The following is an 11,124-nucleotide window of genomic DNA, read 5'->3' as shown; positions in this document are numbered from 1 at the left end:
AATAAAACCTTTCCATTGTACCTCTGTACACGTAGCAGTCATAAACCTAAACGTAAACCTAAACCCAAATACCTTCGCAGTCCTTTCACCAAAATATTTAAGCATCGGTTGTATTTGGAAGAAGTTCGCTCTGCATACATTTGTTGTGAACAGATCATCAGTGATATTCATAATAATTCAAATGTTACGTCCTTGGAAGGCTTAGTAAGTTTGGCATGTCTCCATCAACTCTCCCCAATCTGTAGCAATGCGCCACAGAACCAGAGAATGGTCCTGACCTCATATCTACCTCACGATCTTTGTATTATCGTTAATTGGACTTTACTAGACTTTATCTTGCACTAAACAGTATTCCCTTTATCCTGTATCGGTGTACTCTAGACGGCTTGATTGTAATCATGTACAGCCTGTTCACTGACTGGATAGCACACAATTAAAAAAATGTGACAATAATTAATTAAACTCTCTGCAGATTGTTCATGCTCTCTGTTCTCCTCTGCATTTGCTCCTTCCAACCATTTCAGATCATCTATAGCCTTTCGTATTATGCCCTACCTCGTCAAAAACCCTCTACTCCCCTCTAATTTCAGACTGAAGAAGGGTCCTGACCAGAAACGTCACCAATCCTTTTTTTCCAGCGATGCTGCCTAACCCGCTGAGTTCCTCCAGCACTTTGTGTCTGTACTCAAAAATAAACTCAGGGCATCAAGTTGCATCAGGCAGAGCGGTAAACCTACCTCAATCTGTTGGGATTCTGCTAACTTCCCCTCTACGATAAACAACTCTCCCTGCCTTCCTTTCTCCCCCTGGCCAAACTCCACCACTGACATTTAATCCGGCAAGATTTCCTTTTGTTTATACATCTATTATGTGGGATTTTGTCAAATGCTTTCCGAAAGCTAATATACACAATCTCCCGAGCATACTCTTCTCATCTTGTTTTTTTATAGCCAATGCTGACAGTGTGATCTCTATGATTTCCTGCAGTGACTGTTATGCCCTTAAGCTGGAAAGAGCGTCGAGAAGTTCTACAAGGATGTTGCCAGGACTCGAGGGCCTGAGCATAGAGGGAGAGGTTGGGCAGGCTAGGACTCTATTCCTTGGAGTGCCGGAGGCTGAGGGGTGATCTTACAGAGAGTATAAAAACATGAGGGGAATAGATAGGGGGAATGCACAGTCTTTTACCCAGGTTTGGGGAATCAAGAACCAGAGGACACAGGTTTAAGGTGAGAGGGAAAAGATTTAATAGGAACCTGAGGGGCACCTTTTTCACACTGAGGGTGGGGAGGAACTGTAACAACATTTAAAAACACTTGGATTGGCACATGGATTGGGAAGGTTTAGAGGATATGGGGCAAACACATGCAGATGGGACTAGCGTAGATGGAGCACCTTGGTCGGCATGGGCAAATTGGGCTGCAGGGCCTCTATCCATGCTCTATGCCTCTATGACTATATCTGAGAGCCTGGAGTCTGTCTCCCTGCTTTCTGGTATCTACAAGCCTATCACTATCCAGTGCCTAATTGAACAATTGAACAGGCCTGGATAGAGTGAATGTGGAGAGAGCCTCCAGTGAGAGAGTCTAGGACCAGAGGCCTTAGCCTCAGAATAAAAGGATGTACCTTTAGAAAAGAGATGATAAGGAATATTTTTAGTCAGCGTGTGGTGAACTTGTGGAATTCATTGTGGAGGCCAAGTCATTGGAAATTTTAAAGGCGGAGATTGACAGATACTTGATTAGTTCGGGTGCCAGGGGTTATGGGGACAAGACTGGAGAATGGGGTTGAGAGGGAAAGATAGATCAGTCATGATTGAATGGTGGAGTAGTTTTGATGGGTAAATGGCCTCATTCTGCTCCTAGAACTTATGAACATGAATTTCTGAATAACTAAACTAAATTGGAACAAAGCCGACATAATATTGGCTTTGAGTAACTTCAGTAACCCGAGATTTATCCAATCCAGAAAGAGCTTTCAACATAAGAAACTGTAGGTGCTGGTTTTCAAAACAAGACACAAAGTACTGGAGTACCTCAGCGGGCCAGGCAGTATCTCTGGAGAACATGGATAGATGACCTTTTGGGTCAAGACCCTTCTTCAGACTGATTATAGTAGGGAGGAGAAAGCTGGAAGGGTGATGAGGGCAGGACAAAGCCAGGCGAGTGGTAGGTGGATACTGGTGAGGGGAGGAAGGGTGTTGATTGGCAGATGGTTGGACAAAGGCCAGAGACAAAAAACAAAACAAAAGGTAGTGAGATATGGACAGAAGAGGCGTGAAATGAAAAGACAGAAGGGTGGGTTATTGGTGGAAGAAGATGATGGGGGTGGAAGGAAAAGAGGATCAGGATAAATGGAAGAAATGGGTGGGCATTTCTGTGGGGAAGGGAGGATTGTTACTTAAAATTGGAGAATTCAGCGTTCGCACCATTGTGTTTTAAACTATACAAATGTGATATGAAGTGGAAAAGGACGGTGGGGAATGAGAAAGAGGAATGGGTGCATATCCAGATGGGGCACAGGGAAGAGAGAGGGGGGGGAATTGGGTTGGGGGAAATAAAGATCTTAAAACAGAAACAAGGAACTGCAGATGCTAGTTTATAAAATAGGATAGAAAGTATTGGAATAACTTGAAGATAGAGGTGAAGTGCTGGAGTAACTCATTGAGTCCGGCAGCATCTCTGGAAAACACGGATAGGTGATGTTTCAGGGTCGAGACTCTACAATCAGTCTGAAGGAGTGCCCCACCCAAAAGGTCACCGATCCATGTTTTACACAGATGCTGCCTGACCCGCTGAGTTACTCCAGCACACTCTGTGTAGCCTTTTTTTTTAACAAAATCATTATTCTTGTTTAATTTAGTTTAGTTTAGAGATACAATGTGCAAACAGGCCCTTCGGTCCACTGAGTCCACGCCGACCAACGATCATATGTACACTAGTTCTATCCTACACACTCAGGACAATTTACAGAAGCCAAGTAACCTACAAACCTGCACGTATTTGGAATGTGGGAGGGAACCGGAGCACCCGTAGAAAACCCACGCGGTCACAGGGAGAACGTACAAACTCCGTACAGGCAGCAGCCATAGTCAGGATCGAACCCAGGTCTCTGGCGCTGTAAAGCAGCAACTCTACCGCTGCGCCACCGTGCTGTCTCATCATTCGTGTTCTCACAATCGCTACCATTGTACTCTCCACATGCAGTTTAGAAACAGATGCATTTATCCTGGGCTATTTTTTTTCTCTCTGTTTAATTGAGATTAAAATAAGGCGAAGAAAGGAAGCTTATGATAAGGCCACCACCTACTTGAGTTCTTATCTGCAGCTCCCCTTATACTCCAGACACTGTGCATGTATTAATGAAGGAAAGGTGTAGATAAGAGTGAAAAATACATTGCAGTAAGCGGGGGCTTCAACTGTTTGGAGCCTGAGAAATAGGTCATAAAGTGATAATACAGAGCAGTGATAAAAATATTGATAAGACACAGAGCAGTGATAAAAATAGTGATAAGACACAGAGCAGATGACAAAGTCACGGAATAATGGCAGCAGAGACACCAGTCAGCTCTTTGTCTCTGTACCAGCTCTTTGTATGAACAATCTAGCCAGTGCCCATTCCCTTCCGCTCGACCCCCCCCCCCCATATCCTTACAGATTTCTGTTTACCTTTCAGGGACTCATCATTTTCCTTTTGCTTTTCATTCCATGCTAAAAGCAGCAGGGGAATCGAGAACCAGAGGGCATCGGTTTAAGGTGAGGGGGGGGGGGAAATGTAATGGGAACCTGAGGGACAACATCTTTACATAAAGGGTGGTGAGTATATGGAATGAGCTGCCGGAGGAGGTAGTTTAGGCAGGAACTATTTCAACATTTAAGAAGCATCTAAACAGGTACATGGATAGGGCAGGTTTAGAGGGTTTTGGGCTAAACGCCGACAGATGGGACTAGTGTAGATGGGGCATGTTGGTCGGTGTGGGCAAGTTGGGCTGAAAGGCCTTTTTCCACACTGCATAACTCTTTGACACTATACTATCTCTTTCTACAGATGCATCTTATTGAGATACATCACAGCTTAATTTGGCAACAGCTCTGCTCGAAACGTTGAAAAATTGGAGAGAGTTGTGGATGTAGCCCAGTCCATCACATGTTATACTTCCCACCATTGACTCCATCTACACTTCACGCTGCCTCGGAACAGCAGCCATCTTAATCATAGACTTGGCCCGCCCCGGTCATTCCTTCTTCTCCTCGCTCCCATTTGGCAGAAGGTACAGAAGCTTGAAAGTACGCACCACCAGACTCAGGAACAGCTTCTTCCCATCTCTTGTCAGGCTTCTAAACTGTCCTTCCATAAGCTAGGGGTGTGTCTGATTCACCTCTACCCCATTGCGGACATTGGATTTTGTCTGTGGAACTGATGCGCTGCAATGCTGAGAACTATTTTCTGCACTCTGTATCCTCTCCTTTGCTCTAACAATTGTACTTGAGTTTGACTTGATTGTTGTTGTGTATGGCATATCTGATCTGATTGCATAGCATGCAAAACAAAGCTTTTTACTGTACCTCGGTACACATGAAAATATTTAACCTAAAAACCTAAACCTAAACCAGACTCCTCTACCCATTGACTCCATCTACACTTCACACTGCCTTGGTAGCAGCCACCATAATCAAGGACCATTTTCACCTCGGTAATTCCCAATTTTCATCTCTCCCATGGGTTAAAGACCCTCACCACCCTGGCCAAGCTCTCATTTCACTCCTGTCATCGGGAAGAAGGTACAGGAGTCAAAAAACCGTGAGCTCTAGGTTCAAGAACAGCTTCTTCCAAACAACCATCTTGAACGCTACACAACATTAGCACTTCATCCTCCAGCACCTAGGCAGCCAGGGGGCCTAGGCAAGGATTTTGTTTGTGGATTTTAGCTCTGCATTCAACACCATTGTGCCAGAGCTACTACACTCCAAACTCTCCCAGTTGACTGTGCCTGAATCCCTCTGTCAGTGGTTCGCCAACTTCCTGACAGACAGGAAGCAGCATGTGAGGCTGGGAAAGTACATCTCAGACCCGCTGACCCCCAGCATAGGAACACCCCAAGGCTGCGTACTCTCCCCTCTCCTTTACTCTCTCTACACCAATGACTGCACCTCAAAAGACTCCTCTGTCAAGCTTCTCAAGTTTGTGGAAGACACAACCCTGATTGGACTGAACCAGGATGGGGAGGAATCTGCCTACAGACAAGAAGTGACACAGCTGGCGTCCTGGTGCCATCGCAACAACCTGGAGCACAATGCTCTTAAGACAGTGGGAATTGATTGTAGACTTTATGAGAGCTCCCCCTCCCTTCCTCCCACTCATTATCAACAACACCACAGTCACATCTGAAGAGTCATTTAAGTTCCTTGGAACCATCATCTCCAGGGACCTTACATGGGAGGCCACCATCGATTCCACAGTCAAAAAGCCCAACTGAAGATGTACTTCCTGCGGCAGCTGAGAAAACACAACCTGTCACAGGCAACGATGGTCCAGTTTTACACTACCATCGTAGAGTCTGTCCTCACCTTCTCTGATCAGCTGAGAAAGTAGTTGGCTGCAACCTTCCCCCCATCGACGAACTGTGCACTGCAAGTGCCAGGACATGAGCTGGCAAGATCATATCTGGCCCCTCTCACCCTGGCCACAAACTCTTTGAAGTACTTCCCTCTGGGAGGCGACTCCAGACTATCTAAGCTGCCACAGCTAGACATAAGGACAGCTTTTATTCCACGCGCAGTATCTCTACTCAACAGCCAAAAGTCTGTAGCCTCTTTTTACTCTGATTATAATGTTCTATTTTTAATTGTCTGCTGTATATCGTGTATTTATCCTTTTGCGAATAAAGCACAAAGGCAAATTCCTTGTATGTATACATACTTGGCTAATAAAATGTGTCCAATTCAGTTTAATTCACTAACTTCAGTGACTATGAATATGTATGGACTGTCTTTGGTTGCACTACAGGCTTTGTTTTAACATTAATATTATCAATTTATTGATTTTTGTTGTTAATTATGTATTATCTGTGATGACTGTGTTTACAGTCCTGTTATGCTGCTACAAGTTAGAATCTCATTGTTCTGCTTCATTTAGTTTAGTTTAGAGATACAGTGAGTCACCTTTGCCGCTGTTTCACTCTGCCACCCCATAGTTGTCGGACAATTAAACACTCTTAAATCTCTTAAATTTATGTAAACAAAAAATGAATTTCTGCAAAGTTGTAAGCTAAGCCTCTGTTCCAGAGCATCAGTTCTCTGCAAGGTCAATTCTTTGGGTGAGGGGACACAGAACATGTTGACTGGTTGCATCGTGGTCTGGTTTGGCAATCCGAATGCCCAGGAACATACGAGATTACAGAGAGTGGTGAACACTGTCCATCAACTACAAACACCACCTCAACTTCAAACTACAAACTGTCTCGATTGCACTAGGGACCTTGAGGTTTTGTTTTGCACAAATTTTGTTCTTTAAAATGTATTGAACTTCCCTTTGTTTTGTCACGGTTTAGGACCGAGATGAGGAAAACATTTTTCACACAGAGAGTGGTGAATTTCTGGAATTCTCTGCCACAGAAGGTAGTTGAGGCCAGTTCATTGGCTATATTTAAGAGGGAGTTAGATGTGGCCCTTGTGGCTAAAGGGATCAGGGGGTATGGAGAGAAGGCAGGTACAGGATACTGAGTTGGATGATCAGCCATGATCATATTGAATGGCGGTGCAGGCTCGAAGGGCCGAATGGCCTACTCCTGCACCTATTTTCTATGTTTCTATGTTTCTATGTCATAGAGTCGTAGAGTCATACAGCGTGAAACCAGGCTCTTGTGCCCCATTCTCACTAGTCCCACCTGCCCGCATTTGGCCCATATCCCTCTAAACTTAACCTATCCATGTATCTGACCAAATGTTAGTAAATGTTGCGATAGTACCTGGCTCAACTACCTCCTCTGGAAGCTCGTTCCATACACCTATCATTGATTAGTATCGGTGTCAGAGGTTATGGGGAGAAGGCAGGAGAATGGGATTAGGAGGGAGAGATAGATCAGCCATGATTGAATGGCGGAGTAGACGTGTTGGGCCGAATGACCTTATGATCATGCTTTGTGTAAAAACGTTGCCTCTCAGGTTCCTATTAAATCTTTCCCCCCTCGCCTTAAACCCACTGGTGCACTGGTTGTAGATTCTCCACCTCTGGGTAAAGGAGTCTGTGCATTTACTCTTTGTTTCTCATAATGCTATCTATTGAGTACTGTGTTTACAGACCTGTTACACTGCAGCAAGCACGACTTCCATTGTTCCATTTCAGTAAATATGACAATTAAACATTCTTTACTCTTCACTCTCCCAATCATGGCATCACATACAACATATGGCAGTCTGAATCTGAAGGACCTTTATTCAGCATGTACTATGTCACTACCTGAGCCTGGGTCTGTACTTGCTGGAGTTTAGAAAGATGAGGGGGAATCTCATTGAAACTTATCGAATAGTTAAAGGCTTGGATGGAGTGGATGTGGAAAAGGATGTTTCCAGTTGTGGGAGAGTCTAAAACCAGGGGCATAGTCTCAGAATAAAAGGACATAACTTTAGAATGGAGAATGAGGAGTTTCCTTAGCCAGAGAGTGGTGAATCTGTGGAGTTCATTGCCACAGATGCCTGTGGAGGCTATCATTGAGTATTTTTAAAACAGAAATGGATAGGTTCTTGAGTATTAAGGGTGTTAAAGATTATGGTGAGAAGGCAGGACAATGGAGTTGAGAGGGTAAAATAGATCAGCCATGATCGAATGGTGGAATAGATTTGATGGGTAAATGGCCTCATTCTGCTCCTAGAACTTATGAACTTATGAATTTCTGAATAACTAAACTAGATTGGAACAAAGCCGACACAATATTGGCTTTGAGTAACTTCAGTAACCCGAGATTTATCCAATCCAGAAAGAACACAAGAAACTGTAGGTGCTGGTTTTCAAAAAAGACACAAAGCTGACCCAAATGGGCTGAATGGCCTAATTCTGTTCCTATGTTTCATTGTCTTATCTATTTTAAGATATCTTGTGAGAAATATTATCTTGGCCCTGTAAAAAGACTCGTTTAGTTCCGTGAAGGTAAGCTTACAGAAAAACCCCCACTAAAAGGGGAGAAAACAGAATCCTGGAGGAACTCAGCGGGTCAGGCTGCATCTGTGGAGCAAATTGAAAGATGAATATTGAGTTATCAGTCTGAATGTTGAGTTATCCCAACCTGAAACATCATCTACCATTACCCCCACAGATGCTGCCTGACCCAATGAGTTCCTCCAGCACTTGCTTTCTACTGAGGATTCCAGCATCTGCAGTCTCTTGTGTCTCTAAAAGGATTGAAAATTGCATTTATTCACAGGATATTATGGTGAATTCCGAGAATCGTTGTATCGAATAATGTGTTCACTATTAGTCATCCTGCTGAAGGAAAGTTGTCGTTAAACTGGAAAGAGTGCTGAGATGGTTTATGAGGATGTTGCCATGATTTGAAGGCCTGAGCTATAGAGAGAGGTTGAGCAGGCTAGGACTTGAGAGTCCAGACACAGCACAGATCCAGGCCCTTTGTCCCACAGAGTCCACTCCCCCCACCCCCCCCCCCCCCCCCCCCCACCCCGTACACTAACACTATTCTACACACTAAGGATAATTTACAATTTTTACTGAAGCCAATTAACCTATAAACCTATTTGTCTTTGGAGTGGGAGGAAACCGGAGCACCCAGAGAAAACCTACACAGTCATGTACAAACTCTGTCAGACAGCACCCGTAGGCAGTATCAAACTGGGGTCTCTGGCAGAGAGGCAGGAACCCTACTACTGCGCCACCGTGCTGCCCCAGTTGCTGCACTCCCTTGACGCTCAACTTGTTCTATTTCTCACAATCTTTTATAACACGTCCCATTCTATCTCCTGCATTCCCTTCAAATGGCACTATGGCACCGATGGTAGACATGCTGCCTCGAGGGTCATGACCCCTGGGTTGGATCCTGACCTCAGGCGTTGTCTGTGTTTAGAGTTTGCATTTTCTCCAGGTGCTCCCCTTACCTTCCATATCCCAAAGATGTGCGGGTTTGTAGGTTAATTGTCCTCTGTAAATTGCCCTGTACTGTATAAGGAGTGAATGAGAAAGTGGGATGACATGAAACTAGTGTGAACGGGTGATCGATGGTCGGCATGGACACTTTCTCTGAAGGGCCTGTTTCCATGCTGTATCTCTAAATTAAAGATGGCCAATAGTTTGTAAAATCTGCCGGCCCAAAACTGTTAAAGCTCCAAGGGTAATCAAATCATAGAAACATAGAAAATAGGTGCAGGAGGAGGCCATTCGGCCCTTCGAGCCAGCACTGCCATTCATTGTGATCATGGCTGATCGTCCCCTATCAATAACCCATGCCTGCCTTCTGCCCATATCCCTTGACTCCACTTGCCCCTAGAGCTCTATCTAACTCTCTCTTAAATCCATCCAGTGACTTGGCCTCCACTGCCCTCTGAGGCAGGGAATTCCATAAATTCACAACTCTCTGGGTGAAAAAGTTTTTTCTCACCTCAGTCTTAAATGGCCTCCCCTTTATTCTAAGACTGTGGCCCCTGGTTCTGGACTCGCCCAACATTGGGAACATTTTTCCTGCATCTAGCTTGACCAGTCCTTTTATAATTTTATATGTTTCTATAAGATTCCCCCTCGTCCTTCTAAACTCCAGTGAATACAAGCCTGGTCCTAAACTCTAGTGAATCCAAAACCTAGTCCTAAACTCCAGTGAATACAAGCCTAGTCAGCAAAGTTTTACTGCATGTAAATTATTTATATTGGGTTAAAATTGTGATGCAGCAGTAGAGTTGCTGCTTTACAGCGCCAGATAGATATGGAGTATTGTGCAACAGAGGGATCAAGGAGTGCAGGTTATAGTTCCTTAAAAGTGGCGTCACAGATAGATAGGGTATGTTCTAAGCAGAGGGATGTCAGATGGAAGGTACATAGTTCCCTGACAGGTAGACAGGGAGTGTTGTGGAGCAGAGATACATAGTGTCCTGCCAGTGCTGTCACAGGTAGACAGGGAGTGTGTCAAGCAGAGGGATCTGGGAGTGCAGGTATACAGTTCCCTGAAAGTAAAGCAGTGCCAGTGACCCAGGTTCGATCCTGACTACGGGTTCCGTCTGTATGTAGTTTGTGTGTTCTCCCTGTGACCGCGTTGTTAGCTCCGGGTGCTCCGGTTTCCTCCCACAGTCCAAAGACGCACACGTTGTAGATTAATTGGCTTCGGTAAAAAAAATAAAAGTTGTCCCTAGTATGTGCAGGATAGTTTCTAGTGTACGGGGATCGCTGGTCGGCACGGATTCGGTGCGCCAGAGGGCCTGTTTCTACCCTGTATCTCTAATGTAAAATAAACTAAAAAACTAAAAGTGACCTTGCTTCCGCTTGATTAATTGACAAACTTAAAAAATTCCAGCAGCTGAAAGCATGTCACAAGTGTTTAGCTGTACTCTGCGAAAGGTGAGCAGGTTTGGAAAGCATTTACAATTGCTCCTGCTTCTGTGAACACGAGAGCCATTAAAAGCTCACACATTTTACAAGACTGCTCGACAAAATGTTTTGATTTGATTTCCATGTCAGACTCTGTCCAGGCACCGCTTTTGCGCGGCGATTTTATTTACATAGTGAAGATAAATGTCTTGCAGAGATCAGTGTGAATAAAGCAGGCCTGAAGCAAATCCCACGAGGAGACAAATAATTCAGAAGAATAGATTGGATATTTATTGTCAGATGTCTTTGATGGATTGACACAAGCTCCCACACAGCTCCAGTTCTAGACTAAGATGCAGTGACTTGTATTTATCTATTACCTTATGTTAAATCCCTAAAGCAGAAGGTGCCGGAGACCCTTAAAGCGCTGGTGGAGAAACAGGGTTAATGTTTCAGGTCGAAGACTCTTCTTCGGAACTGGTTCTTGAGAGGAAGCAGATTATAAGAAGGGCGACACAATGGTAGAGTTGCTGCCTTACAGTGCCAGAGACCCGGGTGTGATCGTAACTACACGTGCTGTCTGTATGGAGTTTGCATGTGACCATG

Source organism: Amblyraja radiata, chromosome 2, assembly GCF_010909765.2.
Source record: "Amblyraja radiata isolate CabotCenter1 chromosome 2, sAmbRad1.1.pri, whole genome shotgun sequence".
In the NCBI taxonomy this organism is placed as follows: Eukaryota; Metazoa; Chordata; class Chondrichthyes; order Rajiformes; family Rajidae; genus Amblyraja; species Amblyraja radiata.
Note: the sequence above shows the minus strand (reverse complement) of the source record.